At 31.9% G+C, this 23,022-nt stretch overlaps 1 long non-coding RNA gene across 1 annotated transcript; it reads right to left on the reverse strand.

The window, feature by feature from the left end:
* Positions 1-18,967: 18,967 nt before the first annotated feature.
* Positions 18,968-22,538, reverse strand: LOC145017754 (uncharacterized). The gene is made up of 5 exons (XR_013666652.1): positions 22,353-22,538; positions 22,093-22,254; positions 21,900-21,960; positions 21,732-21,801; positions 18,968-21,642 (listed from the first exon to the last, which is right to left on the reverse strand). It is a non-coding gene; the product is annotated as an uncharacterized LOC145017754 (long non-coding RNA).
* Between the last annotated feature and the right edge of the window lie 484 nt (positions 22,539-23,022).

Below are 23,022 nucleotides of genomic sequence, written 5' to 3' on the forward strand. Positions count from 1 at the left end.
ACAAGTTCCCTTGCACTTTTGCTTGAATTCCCCCCTGAAAACATGAAAAACTCGGAAAAAAGATGTAGGGGTATGAACTCACCTGCAGTGAATGGATGGAAATGCCGGGTAGGAATGTTAGGTGTTAAGTGAGGACTTGAACACACGCGAGAATCCTATGTAACATGAAGTGATACATAATTGTATCTAATTAGTTATTTAATCACTAATTAAGTAAGTAAATACACTCTAATACGTGAAAACACTTTATTTCAAGTGTTAGGGGTGATACGGGTTGCATCTAAGGAGTGTATGGCCTCATTATGGAGTTTGCTCTTCAAGTGATGGCCTTAGCGGTGTTTACGGTTGAGGGACCATATACCCCATGAGTTTACGGCCGTAAACTCATGGTAGTGTTGCCATGGGGTGTTTAAAGGTCTTATCTCACTCAAGGAATTATGCTAGACTCGAATCAAGGGCAAAGGAAGTTACTAGGGTTCAAAATGGACACTTTTTGGAGTTTACGGTCGTAAACTCATGTTTGTCCATTTCTCTTGTGTTTTGGTGGTTCTAACTCATGCATGCAAGGTTCTAGTCACTTATACGAGCATAGGAAGGTGTTAAGGGCACTTAAACACCCTTTGGAGGGTGTTTACGGTTTTTGAACATTCATCGGGAGTTTACTACCGTAAACCCATGAGTTTACGGCAGTAAACTCATGGTTACCCCATCCATTTCGTGTTTCAAGGTCCTTAGATCATTCATACAAGTCCCTAGTTCATTAGGCAAGCATTGGAAGGAGTTTGGGGCATCAAAACCCCTTTTTAGGGTGTTTATGGTTTTGGGATGTCTTCAAACCATAAACTCATATTCTTGGGGGTTTTGAGAGTTTAAACCATAGATTTGCATGTATGCTAAGCTAAACAACAAGCTAGGAAGGTTTACTTACTGTTGTGAAGCTTGAAAGGGGCAATTCTTGAGCAAAACCCGATTTGTAGAGAGAGAGAGAGTAGAGAGAGGAGGTTCCTAAGGTATGTAAAAGGATTGGATTCGCAACTTTGGTTAAACCACAGGGACCATTTTTGTAATCCGTCTTAAAATGATAAGAGTGATAGAAAACAAGGGAATGAGGATTCGAACTTGAGACCTTCTATCCCTCTCATTTTTCAACCAAAACTCTAGCCCACTAGGCTAGAGTCAAACTTGTTTTTTTTTTTTCCCGAAAATTAATATATATTACCAAAAAATGGAAAATATATTAATAAAAAATATATATTTTACAAAAAAAAAACTTTTTTTAAATTAAACAAAATATATTTTTAGCATTGTAAATAAAATATATTTTACAAACAATTTATTTGTTTTGTTACGTATTTGTCTTTCATAACTTTTTTTTTTATGTATTTATAAAAATACATTTTCGTATAATATGCTATTACATTGTTACGATCTTAAAACATATTTTTACGTTTTTATAAAAATATGTTTTTTTTTCTTTCACATAGAAAACGGAGATTCTTTTACGTATTTATTTATGTAAAATATGTTTTTTTTATATTTAAAAAATACATTTTTCGTATTAAATATTTTTACGTAAAAACATTAAGAACGTGATAACATAACGTAAAAAATATTTTAGGATCAAATCAAAACGACTTATATTTTCTACGTAAAGCAAACTAAAAACGTTAACATAACGTAAAAATGCGTTTTCATATGATATGTGATCACGTTAATGTTTTATTGTAAAACGCATTTTAAGACAACATATTTAAGATAACACATTTTTACGAAAACACATAAAAACATATTATACGACAACACATTTCGTATAAATAATTATTTAAAATAACATATTTAGCTAATTTAAGACAAATATTATAAACATTACATATATATATTTAAGATACAATATTATACAAAAACACATATTTACGAAATGCTATCTTGTTCTTAATGTTTTTACGTAAAAAAAAATTGCCAACCAACTAAAGACGTTAACATAAGGTAAAAATATATATATTTTTGGATTATAACATATTTTTTAAATATATAGAAAACATAATTTACATAAAATAAATACGTAAAAAACCTTTTTTTATACGTGAAAGAAAAAAAAAACATATTTTTATATGAAAACGTAAAAATATGTTTTAGGATCATAGGAATGTAATAACATATTATACGAAAAAGTATTTTTTTTAATACATAATGAAATATTTTATGAAAAACAAATACTTAAAAAAAAGTAAATTGTTTGTAAATTTTTTTTTTTTACAATACGCTAAAAATATATTTTGTTCAATTTAAAAAAAGTTTGTTTTTTTTTTTTGGTAAAAATATGTTTTTTTATTAATGTATTTGCGGTTTTAGATAATATATGCTATTATTTTTCGGAAATATAAAACAAGTTTCACTCTAACCTAGTTGGCATGAAAAGGGAGAAGGCAGGTGTTCCAAGTTGGAATCCTCCTTCCCTGATTTTCTTTCATACTTTTCATTTTAAGACAAATTATAAAAATGTTTCCTGTAGTTTAACCAAAGTTGCGAATCCAGTTTCTTTATACTTGAAAAGATAAAAATACCCTTACTAATTCAGCCCCTAACAGCTGAAAACTAACGACGTTAGTAAAAAGGGTCATCTGTGCAAGTTTTAAAAACCACAAGGGCTATTTACATAAAAAAAAATAGCAGGGACTAACTTTGATACTTTTGACAAACCACATGGACCATTTTTGTAATTTTGTCGTTTAAATATTATTAGGAGTTCATAATTTATACGTGTTCTAACTCAAGAATTATCACAAACCAGTCGTGCCCAAGTAAGAACACACATTCTATGTGAGTTCATACTCCTACGTTTTCACGATTTTTCATTGTTTTAGGTGGGGAATAAAAGTAAAACACAAGAAATCTTGTGTTAATATCTAAACTATTTCAAACATATTTCAGCTGTTGTGTATATATATATATATATATATATATATATATATATATATATATATATATATATAATTAAGATTATACAGGATTAGAATTGGTGATTCCGCCTTATTTCATGTTCCTTATTTGGTTGTGGGCTTAGGATATAATCATTTATTCGATTGTCTTTTTAATCTTACATTATATATATATATATATATATATATATATATATATATATATATATATATATATATATATATATATATATATATATATATATATATATATATAAGTATAAAAATTTGTTCAACATGTTGACCAAAAAGCTCATTTTATTACCATTTGTACAAAAACGCTAAATTTCATGGAATATCTTTATCACAGATTCATGATTATAAACATACATAACTATTGAAAATTTAAAAGTTTTAATTTAAGTAGAACACACACTATAAACTATAATAGGTATAGTTTATGGAACTTATATACCGTTTTACCAAGTTTGAGATACAATACAAAAAAGAAACATATAAACTATAATATATATAGTTTATGGAACATATGCACTATTATACCAAGTTCTGAATACAATATAGAAAACAAACATATAAACTATAATAGGTATAGTTTATGAGACATACATACATTTTATTCATTTCAAAATGGGTTTTTCATTATTCTACACGTAACCGTCAATATAGCTTTGTGAGACACACTTCACATACTTATCTAAGTACAAACGAAAGCCCTGAAATTATAATCAGAGTCTCCTGGAGAGAGAGCGTGACACTTGTATATAGAGCTATACGAGATTGATAATCCCGCATCTAAGTTGTTAGCTATAGTTAGGCCGATAGGCCTGGGGTGACAAATGTCGTACCAATTCCGTCATCAAGCATGGTTATAATAACTCACAATTGGGTATTGAACAATGCGATTAGTGTGCAAATACGTAAACAACTTCACGTAGTTTTATTAAATAATAAAACTACAATATAATATTTTTACAATACAACTGGTGGATCCAGGCACATACATTTACAGAGTTTCATACAAGTACAATTACAATATACAATTTTTCAATACAGAGAAACTTACATTTCAGGAAAACATTCATTATATGGTTTTATGTGGATTAAAACTAAATTATACTATTTCAGAGTACAACAACATTTACATGTTTGGCCTTAGGGTATTAAGACTACCATTCATTTACAACAGAAAATATAGGATTTTCTAGAAGAACAAACTTACATTTTCAAGGAACCAATGACATATTTCAAATACAAACATGCTTATAAACTCACCAACTTAATTGTCGACACTCTTTTCAAAACCACTTGTATTTTCAGGGAATCAGTAGACAGATATCCACACAGGTTTTGGTAAGACGAAGTTTGATAGTGTCACATCTTTTTTTGCTATACATTTTGTTGTCAAGTATACATTCATTTGAACACAAATGTAAAACTATACATTATCAATATCATGGTTGTTATACTTTGATTACTATTATTCAATTGTTGTGATACTGTACATGACGTCATCCACCCCCGAATGTTTCAGTCTTTCCGGTTTGGGGTTGTGACAAGTTTGGTGGTGAATTATGAATCTTGTATTAATTTGGGATCATTTCTTGTTATTTGATCAAAGTTAGGTTAAGGACATGCATGGATCATGCATGTCCATCAAGTAATCCTTTTTATTGACCTTGGAAGTCCCCTTAAGCCTTTGTGAAAGTTGGGTTTGATGGCTGAATGGATTAAGCACATTTGATATTAGTTTTAACTTCAGGACGTTCTCACGACGTGACCACAAAGAAACCGACCTACTGAGTTAACCGAGTGAGGAGAGAGTCAGTGTTGCAGATCAGATGCGTTCTCACGACGTAACCAAGGTCTGGTCACGACGTGAGATGTTGTTTTGGGCTTTTTGTGCCTTCATGGGTCACTGTTTTTCTGAATTTGGGCCTTCTCTGATTAGGCCCATGAGGGGTTTTGGGCTAAATTAGGAATTTTGGCAATATTGGGTTTTTTGGTGCTATTGGTTTGGGCCTTGGAATTTGATCCAAGCGAAGAAAGGATAAAATGGACTTTTACCATGTGTGTTGGACAATCGGACTAGGATTCCAACTATGGGTTGTGGAATAATTATTAATCGGGTATTATTTGATGACGCTAGCGCGGGGATTTTCCAGATCGGTAGTCCGAGATTTTATCTGAGAGATTCAACAACTCGAGGTGAGTTTCCTCACTGTATTTGGCGGGTCGAAGGAACCAATGCTGGCCCTTGGTTTATTATGATTTGGATACTAGTTGTCTGCGTGACTCTTGCATGTATGATATCTTATATGTATATCGGGTGGGGCCTGGTGACTATATTGTATGTTATTTATCTTTGTGATTCTGGCATGTGTTTATGTGTTTGTATGAATATTGGGGCCCGATGTTGACAGATCTGTTCCGAGTGGGGCTCGATGTCGGGTGGAGCCCGATGCCAGGTTGGGCCTGATGTCTGGTGGGGTCCGATATCGAGCGGGGCCCAATGACGGGTGGGGTATATTATATGGTTGATATATCGTATGTGGTATTTTGGGGAACTCACTAAGCTTCGTGCTTACGGTTGTTGGTTTATGTTTCAAGTACATCCAGATCCAGGGGAAGAGCTCGGGGTGATCGCATCATACACACCAATTTGTTCCACATTTTATTTTACTCTGATGTATCTGGATGTTTTGGTTACACTTCGATTTTATTATGGTTTTATAAAAAAAGTTTGAGTTGATGGTTTTATTATAAATACAATGAAATTTTTGGTCTTAATTTTTAGGTCATTACATCGTGTCGAGAAACAAAGAACGTGTGATTTGGAATTTTTAACAAAACCGATCGATCATCTCACTGACAACAAGCTCAATATGGTTTTGAGGGCTAGAGCGGAAATTATAAAAAATATATATATTATAATTAGTCGTATTTTGTAGTCGTTTTTATCTATATAGCCGTTTTATTTAATTTTATAATTGTGTTCCGGACACTATTCCATAATAAGGAAAACATTTATGACTATATATATATTCAAACATTCCAGAGATGTTATACATATTCTGAAATAGTTCTACGCATTCCAGATTATTTTAAAGTATTATGAACGAAAAATTCAAAAGTAGTTTTTTTTTATTATTTTTATTTTTAATTTTAGTTGTTCTAGTACACATATACCCACATATAATCATACAAAAGCCCAAATACAAACTTAAATTCAAATAAAAACCACTTATAGCTAAGCAATCACATTAATTCATAAAAAAACAACGGAAAATTATTATTTTTAACGTATGTTCACAAATAAGAACATATAATCATACAAAGAACCGACACATACCGACAAAAGTTGAATCTCTTCACTGCTAGAAGAAGACATTCTTTGAAATTGATGTAGTTTGTAACAAAGGGTATAGACTCCAAAATGAGGTCCAAAAAAGTGAGTTCAAAAACAATGGGTCCAACATGTTATATATAGGAGAACATATTATAAGGCCAGATTACTCAATTTCCTTATAAAATATCGTGGTCCTATCTCCAATTCAGCCTAATTTTGGATAAACTGAAACCAATATCAAACTATCAATAACTTAAACTTTGTATTATTTGGTCAATATGCATTGGTGACCCAATATTAATTTTGGGTCTTACATTATTGTTGATTTTGACCAAAACTTTGATAATTGGAATCAAATACTCAATTAAAATGAATTCCTATACAAAACTATGAATACATTACTGCTTTGGATATAATTGTTGTTATTTTCTTAGAATGGTCAGAGTATAATTGGCATGCCTTCAACATGTCAAGCCTAAGCAGGTTGACAACGCCTATATCGACCCACATAGTTGGCACGATGAAATTCTATGTGGTCAAGGCATGATAATGCCCTGGAAAAAGTGATTGTTGGCTCTCAACAACTAGTTTTCAAAATTAAAAAAAAGGATAAAAACATATGTTTTGAAAAAAAGATACATGTATGTATATTTGGAAAGAAAAGTATATGATAGATAATAGATTGTTTGATTACTTGAAAGATAATTATATAAGAATATACAGAAAGTACCTAAACCCTAATGATTAAACCCTAAGGGTCTTGGGCCTAAACCCTAATATCTAACATACCCACCGCAATTTGATCAAGAGAATACGATTAAACTAGAAAAAAAACATTAAAAACATAGATGTAGACATCGACAATGGTGGTGCCAAAGCTCAGACGATGGTGACTAATAATGACTACTCGTCAGAGAAGAAGAAAAAAGAAGCGGTGGCTAGAGCCAGTTCTATTGTAGAAGAAGAAGAGAGTCGACAGTGGAGACAACGATCATGGAGTCAGTGATAGAGTAGTCCGGAGAAAGGTAGCGAGAGACAGAGCTAATTCTGACAAGATCGGAAACTGAAATGTTGACTAAGAAAGAAAAGATTACAACACATAGACAACTTGGTGCAGAAGGTACCATTGGAGGGAGGAAGCAATAACATGGGAAGAGGTTGATTTGGAAAACAGATATGAAGATGAGATCAGCCGAAGAGAGGGGCCATACGATGAAAAGGTAGAAGTAAACGAGCAGTAAAAGAAGATGATGAAGGATATATGGTTTGGTGTCGGTGGTTATATTATTACTTAGGATGAGAAAGAAAAAAAGAAAAAAAAATATTGAGAATAATGAATGCATATCCAACAACTATTAGAGAATGTCATCGGAGGTGGAGGGTGGCGACTGTGAGTTGTGGTCAGCAGTAAGGTTTTAACCCAAAGCTCTAATATCATGATAGATAATAGATTGCTTGAATAGTCAAAAGACAATATAGTGGGTTTGAAAAGTCCTTTCCAAGAATCATAGTTTTATCAATCCAAGTAAAAAAGAAGAGGAACGTATGATTTAATGTTTATAACCTCATAGATATTATCAGTGGGATTGGGTTTAGGCTTGAAGGTACCTGAATATGGCATGATGAAGAGAAACATAAGATGTGTTGAAAATAGATAAAGAGAAGGAAGATCGATGATGGAGAAGTATGATGCTTGGAAGGATCAGTTAGAGTAGAGAACAAGCATGGTACCATGTTAGATAACAAATAGTCTGAATACTCAAAGTACAATTACATAAGAATATATAGATAATACATAACCCTAATGGGAAGGCCTAAACCCTAATCAATAACACTATATAAAGATATGTTTCACAAAGAAAAATATGTACCCTTGTTTCGAATATATATATATATATATATATATATATATATATATATATATATATATATATATATATATATATATAAGCCAAATTCTAGGAATATTATCACTTAGATTTTCGATTCTAGGCTCCTCTATTTATATGGGAGGGTTAACAATCCTTATTAGATAATTACTTGGTCACTAAGTAATTATCTATAAGATTTGACTTTAAAATATTTACACTTAAACCCCTTAAGTCTATAAGTTTCTGTTAATTAACTAAACACTTAATTAATTAAAAAATTAGATCATATTCTTCTCTTCTGTCAATAATGGCTTAAATGTGTTATTGCATGTAACCCCAAATGACTCTTCCATTAGTAGTAATATTACAAACTTACACTACAAGAAAAAGTTGAAATAACTACGGAAATTTTCTACGAAAGTAAAATCCGTAGTTACTCTGCTACGGATTATGCTACGGAATGGCTTGTCGTAGCTATTTTGCTATGGAACTTGCTACAAAATTACATTATGTAGGTAATATTTGAATAACTATGGAATTTTGCTACAAAATTAAAAACCATAGTTATTCTACTATGGAATATACTACAAACTAGTTAGACGTAGGTATATTTGCTACGATATTAACTACAAAATTGCATTCTATAGCTAATATTTGAATAACTACAGAATTTTGCTACGCAATCGGAGTCCATAGTTATCATGCTACGAAATCTGCTACAAAATTATAATGTGTAGGTATTTTGCTACAATTGTTGCTACAGATTAAAGTTTGTAGTTACTTTGCTTCATAAATTGTTACGGAATTAAAAATCTGTAGCTATTTTGCTACAAAATTTTGCTACCGCATCTAAGTTTGTAGCTAGCTTGCTACGACATTTGTTACGGAGTCAAAATCCGTAGCTATGTCGCTACAAAATTTGCTACAAGATCATAGGTCATAACTATCTTTACTATAATATAAAAACCATAAATATTATACAATAGAATTTTCCAGTATGCAATTTTAAGTCACCATGACTTATTTTTATAGAAAATGTATTTAAATGGAAATAAACCTGTAATGCTCTATTTTTTATGATAACTGTTTCAAAAATCGAATGTTAGTTAAATTAATAATTATATAATTAAGGAGAATAATTTTATGTAATTTTGTGGGTGATAAAAACAAATAAAAAAGATCCGATAAATATTAAGTGGCTAAATAATAAATAAAGATAATAATAATAATAATAATAATAATAATAATAATAATAATAATAGTTAAGATGAAATAACATCCATGAATCAATAATGAAAGATAATGAAGAATTAGGGGCTAAAAGTGTCACAGTTGAAAACTTACTGTGAAAATAAACTTATTTTGAGGGTATTTTCCGTAATTATGGGAAAATCAGGGTCTAAATTGAAAAATTGAGGTTTTTCTTAATTATACTCGACTGGATAAATTAGGGAGGATCGGGATTGGATTTTTGGCAGCCCACGATTTCAAGAAACACATTTATAAGCCCTAATCTAACCTTAATCGATCTAGGACCAAATTATGTGCGTGTTTTCATTTGTCGGTCGAGAAATGGGTCAACATGAAGGATAGTTGCGATCGGAAGGAGGGTACTATCGGACTTGTTGTTACCGGAGGTGCTACTTGTAGGGAAAAGGGTGTCGGGTGGAGTGTTCCAATCTCATTCTAGTTATTGGGTAATTCTTCATCTCTTTTTCTGATCTCTTTTTCTTCTTTCCACTGTAAAACCACCAAGGACCGCCATTGGCAGCCTCTTACCGCCACTGTGAGTCAGCTCTTGCCACCACAAGCCACCATGGTTTGGTGGTTGTGGTATTTTGGTTTGAGGAAGTCCTAGGCTAAGACATGAAATGAATCTTTATACATTTTTATTATTATTTTGTTAAGCCCTAACTTTATACTCCATTAAGTCATGCATTAAGACTTTTGAGTAAAGTTGTTTTGTATATTTTGGAAACCTCATATGTAGTCAATAATTATATTAAAAATGTTAAACTATAAACTTAACCATTAAGTCCTTAATGAAACACCAAAAATGAATGAAAAGCTAAAGTGGCATATTTTTCCAATTCTGCCCTTCAACTTCAAAATTCCGTTTGAGGCAATCCGAATATCTAAAAATTATGAGACTTAGTTTTCTGGAATGCTTAGTATTTGAATCAATTTTCCAAATTCTTGAAAGCAAGTTGTTGTTGGAGGACAGGATTGTAAGAAAAGAGTTTATGGGTTTGGATCATATGACATGCCCATTTTTCTTGAAAACTCTTCTCAAATATGCATTTCACTAGATAGTAGTTCGGAAAATCATTACCTCTATTCAAAGATCCAGAAACTAGAGGAAACCATACATAAACAAAGGATAGAGTTGGGTGATGTGAAAAACATGGTCAATGATATGAGAAACACAAATAATTAATGATACATTTTTTATTGATTGCATGTTTAGGATTTCTAGTAGAGTTTAACTATTAGATTAATTTGATTGGTGTAACGCCCCGATTCATGGTACATGAATTTATTGTACTTAATTAATTGTTTATGGTATATTTAACTATAAAAAAAATAATAAAGTGGGGTAATTAGGGCTAATTATGGACCCATTGTGCAATGGAATTGTTTTTAGGGTTAGAGGAGTCGTTATGTCGAACTTGAAGGGCCAAATGTTATGTTTTTGAAGCCTTGGATCCCCTTGATCGGACACCAACTTAGGGCAGCCCATAATCACGTCCAAAAGGCCTATTAAGCCTAAAAAATGCGGCCTAACCCTATGAAGTCAAGGGGGTGCCGTATTTTTTTTTTTTTTTGTGTAGCCGTGAGTGAGAAGGGAGAAAAGAAAGAACAGGAGTGGAGAAGAAGGGAGCATCGAAAGTGAAGGTTGGGAGGAGGCTATGGCATCTTCATCAAGGGAGAAACATTCATCATTCTCAAGTAAGTCATGCAATCTTATTCTCCTTCTTTCTCTTCTACCTTTAAACGAAATCTTCACCACCACCACCGCCAAGGTGGTGGCAGTCACTGCCAGCCACCACTGCCACTATGGCCTTGGGTAGTGATTCCCCAAGGTGTTTTGAGGGCTAAGTAGTGACATGGGTTGTTTTGGACTTTTGGTCCCAAACCTTAAACCCTAGTTGGTATTCTTCCTATGAGGGCATTGTAATTATTTTGATGTTTTATACAAGAAATCTCAAGAAAAGGGGTTGAGATTTTCATTGAATTTTATATCAATGAAGTAATCTACTGTTATGAACTCATTTTACTGATTATAAGCCTCATTGGATAGGTCTTAATGGGTTAAGAGGTCAAATTAACCCTAAAAAGACAAAGCTGTGATTTCAGGATTTTACCCTAATCTGTCCATATCTTTGAGAGATGATATCTCGATCATATGAAAACCTTTTTAGTCGAAACCAAAAGCCAGAGTTTCGTTTTTGAGTCCTATACATTTCATTAGTTTTGACCAAAGGCCAGAAATGCCCCTAACTAGGGTGAAATCGATCAATTACCAAGACTGGTGCGTAATGAACTGTTTTGCGAGATGGTTTTATAAAAATCGTCAAAAATTGCAGAAAAATCGTACAGCAGTGTGCGAATACTACTTTTAAAGCTAATGACCTGTACTTAATGGATATAAAACATTTTTAAAAAATAAGATGTTTAAGGGGGGTAAAACATGTCCCAAACAAGACTATAATTTCTATGTATAAACCTGAAAAAAGAAAAAGAAAAATAACACTAAAGCCATTATACTTTTGAGACATCAAAGTACCATAACTTAACTCTTTTTGGTCATTATTAGGAATTTGAAGGTTAACCTGGTGTGAAGGGGTGTTTGTATTATTTGAAGGGTGTTTGACTGGTAGAGGTGAGTTCCTCACTTCATAACCTTAGAGTATTATATGCTTACTGTTAGGTCGGGTGAGACTATGAACTATATGGTTGACAGCTAAACTAATAATTGTTGCATTAGTTATGTTTGATGTACTTATTTGTTATGTGGAATGTATATGCATGATATGTTTGGGCTCTATGGCTGAATACCAAGTCAATATTTTGGGTCTTGACGGTTGAATACCGAGCCGACAGACCGAAGGCCATTGTGCCAAGTTAGGGGGATCGAATGCGGAAACACCAAGTTCGTGGACTCGACGGCTGAATACCGAGTCTTTATTTGGGTGTTTTTTGGTATTTGTTCCCAAATAGACACAAGATATATGATATTAATGTTTATATGTTATATGGATGTTTGCATATTTTGTTGGTGGCATGATAAGTAGGAGTAGGGTGTAATATTTCTAATGTTATGTTGTGTTGGAAGTCACTAAGCTTTGTACTTACCATTTTATTCTATAAATGATTATTACAGGTACATCGGGTACCAACAAGGGTAAGGGTTCGACTTAACTGTACACTAACGAGGTTGAAGATTGGGTCCTTGTCATAAATTTTATTACGAATTTTAAGGCTTTTATTATTCTATTATAATTGAGTTATAACAAATGGTTTATCTACAGTATGTTTGGAATTAATAAATTGGGGATTTGAGTATTATAAATTGCTTAAGTTATATTATGGATGGATGTTTTTTTTACAAAATAAATGTTTTGAAATGTTTAAATTTATTAGAAAATTTTGGGATACTATAATTGGTGTTTTGGACAAAGTGAAATTTTATTTGATGATAAACTATGTTTTTATTAAGAGTTGATGTAATTTCTTTTACTGTTTAATGCAATTTTATAATGTTGATTTTGTTACTAAGTTTTTTTTTTGGAAAAAGTCGACTTATTTTTGTATTTATTTTAATTAATTCTGTCACATTTTTGTAGTTGAATTGTTATGGATGTTGCTATGAAACATATTCTATCAAACTTTTTCTACAACATAACTAGGTTGTGGTAAATTTACTACAACATATTTGATACATCATAGTAAATTCACTATCGAATGTTTGCTACAATATTACCCATAGTTGATTTGCTACGGGGCTAGTTTGTAGTTAATTTGTAACAAAATTAGGTAATAATAAATTTACTACGGAGTACTAGCTACGCCATTACCCATAGTGGATTTGCTAGAGAAACTAGCTACGAATTTAGTTTGTAGTTAATTTGCGACAGATTTACTACGGATCGAGGCGTAGTTAATTCACTACGGACATGCTACGGAAATAAATTGTAGTTAATTTGCTACAATGTTGCTACGGATGTAGTCCATAGCAAGTTTTCTACGAAATAAGTCTGTTGTAAATTCCATTGTGAAGGTGCTACGGATTTCGTAACGAACCTTTACTAACGAAGAATTTGCCTACATAATGGATCCGTAGCAAATTCCGTTGCTAATCGATTTTAACTACGGAATATCATGTTTTAGCTACGGAATTTTTCGGTTGTTATTTCGACTTTTTCTTGTAGTGTTATGTGACCATGGGCACTATTTCTAATAGATCTTGCTTCGTGTGGGTACAATATGATTTTATAAATTCAAACAATGTTGTGTGTAACAACGTAAAATTTCCAATTTAATTTTTCATTTTTAAATCACAAAATGTATATCATATCATAATCTCAAAACCATAACAACAGTGTTTTCAAACAAATCCCAAGATCTCTCTAACATAAACTCCATCAGTGTGGGTGTGTACAAGTCAAGCCTTCGCCTTCCCACGGTCCTCGCTGGTACCTGAGACATCAAACACAACAACTGTAAGCATAAATGCTTAGTGAGTTCCCCAAAATACCACATATCACAAATACGCCACTCAAGGCTAAACCCGACCCTCCATTCAAGATGTCTCAGCAGGACCCTCCAGTCTCGCAGCTCGTCGGACCCTCCGGTCCAGTCATAGCTTGTTGGGCCCTCCGTCCCGGTCAGTATCGTTGGGCCCTCCGACCCGGTCTATATAATCATGCAACATACAAATAACACATAGCATGAAATCTCTAAGACAACACATAAACTCATACATAGCACATGAGACCCTCTAGTCAACTCGAAATACCTACTCAAGGTAATGTATAGTGAGAAGACTCACCTTGCGTATCTCGGTAACTCGAAAATCTCGTAACTACTAATGCTCGACCTCCCGAGCTATCGTCCTCCTACAACACAAGCATAACTCTACTTAATACCACCTTGACCCTGGCTGACTAACACTACAAAGTCAAACTAGTCAACCCTGGTCAACGGTCAACGGTTGACCCGACTCGCCGAGTCTGGCGTGGACTTGCCGAGTCCCTACGGGAACCCGATCCCTCTGAAACTCTTCCAACTCACCGAGTCACTCACCCGAATCGGTTACTCAGTCCCTGGTTCGTAATCACTGACCAACCCGCACCAACTCGCCGAGTCTGGGAGTGGACTCGACGAGTGCATTCCATGCACAACCTCAAACGACCTTATAAGGTCAGATTCACTCTAGTAACTCATAGATCCAGTCCCCTTAAGCTTATTGACCACGTAAAGTCCAAGTCTTGGTGCTCATTAAGCATCAAATAGCTCATAAATGAAGTTTTAGCCTCAAATACATTGATCCCAACCCAAAACCTCCATTGATGCACATAAAGCTTGGGCAAGGAGGTGCCCTGGGCCTCTATGGGTCCAGATTCAGAGCCATAACTCGCCAAGGGACTATGAGGATACTAGATCTAGCCACAAATGGGTTCAAAAACCCTAAATCTATATGAACATCACAATAACAAGGAAGAATTCGAATGGTACCTCAGTTGTGATGTCCTGGACCTTAGTTCTTCAAGAATCCACCCCTCTCTTGCTTCCTCTTGGCTAGATCTCCTCTTCTCTTGCTAGACAACAACTCCAAGATCAACAATGGCTCCTTCTCTCACTTGAATCACTCAAATGCTCTAGGGTTTCACTCTGGGGACTAATGAGCGCAAATGACGGCCATAAGGCCCTTTAAATAGGCCTCAAACCCGAGAAATTAGGGTTTCATTAAACAACGCAGACTCGCCGAGTCCACCAAGGCGACTCGCCGAGTCCGCGCATCAATCCGGGTGGAAAACTGCGTCTCAACTCGGCGAGTCTACGCACCAACTCGCCGAGTCCTTCCACAAAACTCAAAATAAAAAGAATAATTAATATACCTGAAATCCCGGATGTTACACTGTGTCTATAAATGTGTCGTGTATGACATGACGGAAACAATCAATAAACATGCTTGTCGATTTTTTTGGCTAATTCTGCAACAATGGTATTTAGAATATAAAATAAGTGATGTAAATATCATAATGTTTTAACGTATTTTAATTTACAAAAGAACCTTGATGTGTATTTTAATGCTCTAGTTTTAAATTTATAATTTTTAGTCAATCGCATCTAAACCAACACCTTACAAGTAGTGAACACGATTCAGTATAGTATAGTTTTGATAAGCAAGGGTGTTGGACACTTGGGGAGCGGTAGTGAATTAATGTTAGAATGTTTGATTATAGGTTATACTAAATTAACGAAAGCAATAAAGAGGGGTTTTGATTATGAAAGTTCAATTAAGTCAATAGCTAAACTAACTAGAAAAACTTATTAGAAACCAATCACTTTAGGTAATTTAATTTCGATTGGATTATATCTCAAAATCATGGATGATTAGTAAGTGTAATGGTTGTTTATTTATTGTTAATTGATTCATAATCTAACTAGCATAGTGATCATACTACTAATCCTCTGATTTTAACAAATTATTATTTGTAACGATCAAGTGAACCAATATTCCGATGTGCATATTCTTTAAATGTGTACATGCATACATGGATATTTGGGTATTTTTTTAGCCTAACAAACCTAGGAATTGATTATGTATGCAAGGACTAAAGAAATCATTTCATTAAACATAGAAATCATATAAGAACAAACTCATTTCTTCATTGTGTTCATCCTTGGAAAATTAAAGCTCGATTAAGATTTTACATGTGTTTGATGGTTTTTTATTGCATAAATCGCACATCCCATAACTCGTTCATTCAATTAATCGTGTTCATCCCAAAAGCTGTGTGTCTCGAGAAATCGTCTGTGTGCGTTCCAGAAACCCATATCTTCATTAAAAACTCATATCTTCATAATGTCATCAAAAAATACACCCATGTTTTTGTTTATATCTTCATCATAAATCTATTTTAAGCGACAAACCCACATAGAAAGCATATATATATATATATATATATATATATATATATATATATATATATATATATATATATATATATATATATATATATATATATATATATAGACACACACATATACACAAAGAAAAGAAGAAAAATGACGCAATTTTTTTATGGTCGGAGAAGTGGACGGAAGTTTTTTATTGATCGGAGACGCCATGGTCATTGAAAACCAGCTATGTCGGTTAAAATGAGATTTTAATGTTAGAAAGTGTAAAGAGAATAAAGTGACCAAATGTGTACATGAAACATATTTAGTTAGAGCTTTTGACATAAAAGTCTTTTAAGTTTGTTAAGTTTTGTACATGTAACGTTTTTTTGTTCGTTAATATCCAAAATTTGTTAAGTTTTTTCAATTTTTTTGCTTATTACAAATCTTTTATGTTTTTACCCTAAGTATGTTTTCCAAATTTTCAAAAAAAAAAAAAAAAACCTTTAGTTTACTAATCTTTTATATTTTTACCATAAGTTTTTTTTTTTCAAATTTGACATGAAGGTCCTTAAATTTATCAAATTTGTCAAATTTGTCCTTGTAAACCTGCTATTATAGGTAACAAGGGAAACCATAAAAAAAATGTTGGCAAACTTTGGACATAACAAACAAAAAATCGTCATATGAACAAAACCGACAAAAGTTGTCAAACTTAAGGACTTTTATGTTAAAAGCCCAATTTTTACCCTCTCAAGTTATCAACCCTAAAAGTTATTCTTGTATATGTTTATATTCCATTTTTGACAATTTATATTTATCCCATGTAAAGAAAATGTCACTTGTGAGTTGTGGGCGCTATAAATTAATACTATTAGAACAACACAAAAATATTCAAATTTTAGAATTTAGAAATAACAATAACTTGGATAATCTCTTAGATTGTTTTGGAAATCACTTTCGAAATTTGTAATTTAACCCTTATTCATGAGGTTATACGAATGCATATTGATGGGATAATCCAAGAGATTAAATCAAATTCTAGGACCAGACTCATTCACAAATACAGAATACCTTGATTGTGTTATGTGTTCTTCGAGACAATTTGCATGTCGAGACAAGAATGTAAAATTCATTTATAAAAATGGTTAACCTTTGCATGCAACGAGAATCTTCCATTTATGCTTACAAGTTAGCAGTTTAAAGAAATGGTTATAGGACAAAATGATGGTTAAAAGTAGTTACTAAGAGAATAATCATTGTCACATCACCATAGCATAACTACTTGTTTTTGGTAGGAAAATACATCCCCGATCCATTCTTATATAGGATTTCATTTAGGTTTCAAGGCTGTCCTTTGACCTGTATCGTGACCGGTCAGCGAAACCACCAGCAAGGGTGCTGCCCCTTGGAACCTGTATCCAGAGGCGTTCAAACTCCTGTATTTCAGAATCTACATTAATCACTCCGAGTATGCACATGTTAAGAACTAGAAATAAATCATGTTCGATCATAAACTTAAAAATGCAGTAATTAGAAGATCTAACTTTGTTTCTTTGATAATGTAAGATAAAAATTGTTAGAATTAAAAGATATGATACTAATAACAAGTTGTACAAATCTGGAGGTTATCGGAGCCATAAAAGAGAAATAGATAAGAATTTGCAAGTCTTTGTTCGTCTTCTTTATTCAAACCCTAAGGCTCGTTCTCTTTGGTTTTTTACTCTTCTTCATGTACTGTTTTTTGTGTAACAAAAACTCTTTTATACTAGTTTAATTCTTTGTTAGTTCTAGGCTATATTGTTTCTTTTTGTAATATGAGTGATAGAAAATATGAACGGATTTTTATCAGGTTGAGAGATTGTAACGAGGGTTTAATGTAAAAATATAAACTGATTTTTCATTCAACAGTATCGTTCTTTTAGTTTTGTATTTTTATCAGTACCCCATACATCCGATCTCAAATAATGAAATGAACTCCATCATGTATTGATAATAATACTAACTATATTAAAATATGTTAATAACATTAAAATCGTCAATATTAAAGATATTTCAAAGTGTGTTAGTAACACAAAAATAATATTACAGTTTGAATAAGAAAAACAACTTATTAATTTCGATCTCCTTACCCTTAAAATAAATATATGGCATAGATATATCCACCCACGTATAAGCGAATGGGATTGTACTCCGTGGAAATGTATTAGTATCATCCATAATGTGTTAACAAACTTTTTAAAAAAAATAATGGCACCAAAGGTGTAAACCTATCGAATACGTTTTTAACGAATTATTGAAACAAAATAGATTAATGTAAATTTTAATGTTGGTTTTAGTATAAACATATCAAAGCAAAGTGCATGAACCATGCATTTATAACTTCTATCATAAGACTCGATCATGCCCCACGCCATATGATACCTAATCCCTATATTTATTAACAATTTGGACTCTTATATATGCTTTCTTATTTGGTTTTATTCAAAGGTAACTTTATACATATTCTTTAATATATATATATATATATATATATATATATATATATATATATATATATATATATTATCAGGGCCGGCCCCGAGATATTGGTAACCCTGTACGATTTAACAAAAAATAAGCCCTAAAATTTGAAAGATCTCAAAATTTAAGCAAAAAAAATAATAATTTAATTTTCTATTGCAAATACATAAAATTAAAATTCCATTCTAAATAATACAAAAAAATAGCTTCTACTTGAAAACAGCCATCCTCCTAATATTCGTTGAAATAAACTTTTCAATAACATCTTCATAAGTAACTTTATCCAACATGTTACGCTCAATCGCCATCAAAGCCAATCCATTAAGTCGTTCTTGAGTCATTGTAGATCTTAAGTAGAACTTCAAAATCTTCAATTTTGAAAAACTCCGTTCTGCAGATGCAACGGTAACATGAATAGTCAACATAATTCTATATGCAATAGATGTAATATGAAAACAATCAACGCATTTTAAAAAATTTAGAATATCAATTGTTGTCAATTTTTCCTTAGCTAGGCAAGAGATGTAAAAGTAATTTTAATTCAACATATAAGTCATTTCCATCAAAATCCGATTGTTCATCTTTCTTGAGTGAAGTTTCAAGAGACATACAACAAGACTTTAAGGTTATATCATCTAATGAAAGTAATTTTTCTGAATTAAACAAAAAGCCAAATATTTTATCATATTGTTGATATTGTTCAAACCTTGTAGCTAAAGAAGTAATTGCTTGATCAACAATATAAATAAAATATTTAACCCTAAATTTCTCTTGGGCGGATTGTGAAAAACTATAAGAAGTATCGTTTGAAATCTCATCAAAATGTTTTTTTATTTTAGGTTCACGTTTTTTAGGAAATATTGGATCAATGCCCATTTCTAAGGCAATATCTTTTGCAGTTTGTAAGACATTTAAAAACCCATTTTCTCTATATTCCTTAAAATACGAAATCAACCCCTTTATTTTTTTCATAGCAACATCAATAAGTATATCTTTTGATTGCAATTGTATGCTAATTAAATTAACAGTGTTTAACATTTCATACCAAATTACTAATGCTAATATAAACTCAAAGTTGCCAAGTTCATTTTTTTGCTAAGGATTTAGCTTCACTTGTTATTTTTGGATCATTATCATTTTTGGCTACTTGAAGTAAAGCTTTTTGTATATCGAAAATTTGAAATCTTATAGCTTTAACACTGTCAACACGACTCTCCCAACGAGTGGATGACAACGATTTAGGAGTTAACCCTTTCACATTATCTTTTAAAATTTGCCATCTCTTAGTGGAATTTGCAAAAATTGTATAGATACGTTGTATTGTTCCAAAAAAACTTTTAGCTTTACCACAAGTATGAGCCATAGCACACAAAGTTAAGTTCAAACTATGACAACCACAAGGAGTATAAAAAGCCCTTGAATTTATATCTAAAAGCTATTTTTGCACTCCTTGATGTTTTCCTTTCATATTTGATCCATTATCATAACCTTGGCCACGTACATTATTAATGTCAAGATTAAGCAAATTCAATTCATTTTGTAAAACATCAAAGAGTCCTTGGCTGGTTGTATCATTTACATCTAAAAACCCTAAAAAAGATTCTTCAATGCAAACAACATTTGACGACACATCTACATATCTTAAAATAATAGTCATTTGCTCTTGGTGACTTATATCGGAAGTACAATCAAGTATTATTGAAAAATATTTTGCATTTTTTTTTATCTTTTTAATAATCATCAACTTTATTTGTGAAGAAAGCAAAAGTATTAATTCATTTTGTATCCTATACCCAAGATAATGTTTATGGATACCAATTTCATTTGTAATACGCTGTATATGGTCATAAGAAACCATGTCAAACTCAACCAAAAATTTCCATTGTTATCTTCATACAATTTCTCATTAGTACCACGAAAAGCTAGATTATGTTTAGCAAAAAATTTCACAATAGAAATAATTCTCAACAAAACTTGTCTCCATTGAACTTTTTCTTTTTCTAATTGTTTTTGAGCCGCATTATCAATAGTTTTATTTTTTTGTAATCTTAAACCAAAATCATACCAAGTATTTATATTTTTAACATGTTCCATACTAGTTTCATGCTCTTTAATTCTAGTGTTAAGATGTATCTAATCTCTAAAACCCTCATTTGCTAATTGACCCTTCCCACACCCTTTACAAAATATTTTACAACAAAAACAAAAAATTTTATCAATTTCTTTAGAATAAACAAACCAATCTCTATCACATTTTCCCCATTTGGTAAAGTTTTAGTATAATATGTTGCAGAAAATCTTCTTAAATATTTATCTTTAGGACCTTTTGTAATAGACAAATCTCTTTTAGGACCTTTCAATACTAAAATATTTATCATATTAGAATCAAGAGCATCCCAATTTCTTGGATCAAATATATCAAAAGTGTGAAAATCAACATTAGGATTATCATTAACATCAACATTATCACTAGCATTCAAATTAACATTAGCATTAACATCAACATCAACATCAACATTATCATTAACATTAACATTATCGTTATCATTATTATCAAGATTAGCTTCATTAACGTTTTGTGTTTCATTTTCCGTAATGTTTTGTGTTTTTTTTGTTATAAACTTATCCATAGATCCTGCTTGAGTTTTATTATCTTCTTCAATTTTTTGTTTCTTCTTACGTTTTTCATATCCAGATGCATATTTTTTTATTCTAGGAGGCATCATAAGTTATAGAAAAGAAAGAAACGACCTTATTTATCACTTCCGATTTATAGATTCCTTCTTGATTAAGATTTTCCACACTTCTAATCACCAAGAGAAGTATCAAAACTGGACTGCAAAAAAAAAAAAAAAAAAAAACCAGAATATGCTTTTAAGATATCACAAAATCTGCAAAGATATCATAGCATAAATCCAAAAATACCTTATTATTTTCGACACTTCAAATCAAAAAAACAAGAATGTGCTTCTAAGGAAATCAGAAAATCTGCAATCTGAGATGGTGAGATCAAATTACTTCTTAGTTCTTACAAATTAGAAATTATCATAAACAAAAGATCAAAAAAAGTAGAAATTTGAAATTAGAATTTACCTCAATTCCTTGTTCCTTCTAAGTTCAAAGCTTTGAAAACTGATATTGTGGATTGTTCCTCCTGATTTAGTAATTTGGAATTAAAGAAAATGAATAAAGAAGAACCGATAAGAAATATGAAATTATGAAATTACTCAATTAGAAAAAACAAACCCATGAAAAACAAAACTAAAGTTTCAGTTTAGTATTATACCTTGGATTTCGAAACCTAAAGCTATAAGATTTTGATTTTTGAAGCTTTTTATTTCGAATTTCAATCTTCAGAATTCTGATTTTGAACCTTCTGATTTCGAAATTTGATGATTCTGAATTCTTATTTTGAAGCTTCTAAAAGTGTTGGTAATCTTTGTAAAAACTGATTAGTGAAGAAGAAGATAAAGAAGGAAGAACTAAGAAGTGAATGTAAATTGATGGAATAGAATCGAAAGATAAATGAATGTAAATTGAAGTTACCGTTCCAGCAATGATGATTCCTATTATCCATGCGTCCGTTATCAATGAAGAAACCGAAGAGTTTTTTTTTCCCAAAACTTCAGTTCCCGCTCCCGCTTTTGTTGCTTCCTGCATTTATCGGCTTTTGTTGCCTCCTGCGTGTCGGCTGGTGATATATGTATATAACCTAATTTTTTTGGGCTGAATGAACATAGTCTATTACAGAATGCAAAAAAAAAAAAAGGCCCTCGAATTTTTTAGGCCCTGTTCAATAGCACTGGATGAACCTGCATTGGGCCGACTCTGATATATATACATATATATATATATATATATATATACACACACACACACACACACACACACACACACACACCAAATATGGGGGTATGGCGGTGTTTTTTTTCTAGGTTTACCATTAAACCATAAACACAATATGAACAAGAATTAAAATTAAGAAGAGTAAACTTACAAAGAAGACTATAAGAGGAGAAGCAACCAGAGTTGTATGTGCAACAACTTTTTTTTTTTTAATGCATAAGGGATATAATATGAAGTATCCGAAAGAACTAAGAATGTAAGAGATAGGCTAAGAGAATCGGAAAGAGAATGTTTAGAGAAACATGAGGAAATTAATAACAACAGAATTTTTATTCGTATGAATATTTGATGCATTTTACAATCGTCTACA

This window comes from Lactuca saligna, chromosome 9 (genome assembly GCF_052625555.1).
Source record: "Lactuca saligna cultivar CGN05327 chromosome 9, ASM5262555v1, whole genome shotgun sequence".
NCBI lineage: Eukaryota > Viridiplantae > Streptophyta > Magnoliopsida > Asterales > Asteraceae > Lactuca > Lactuca saligna.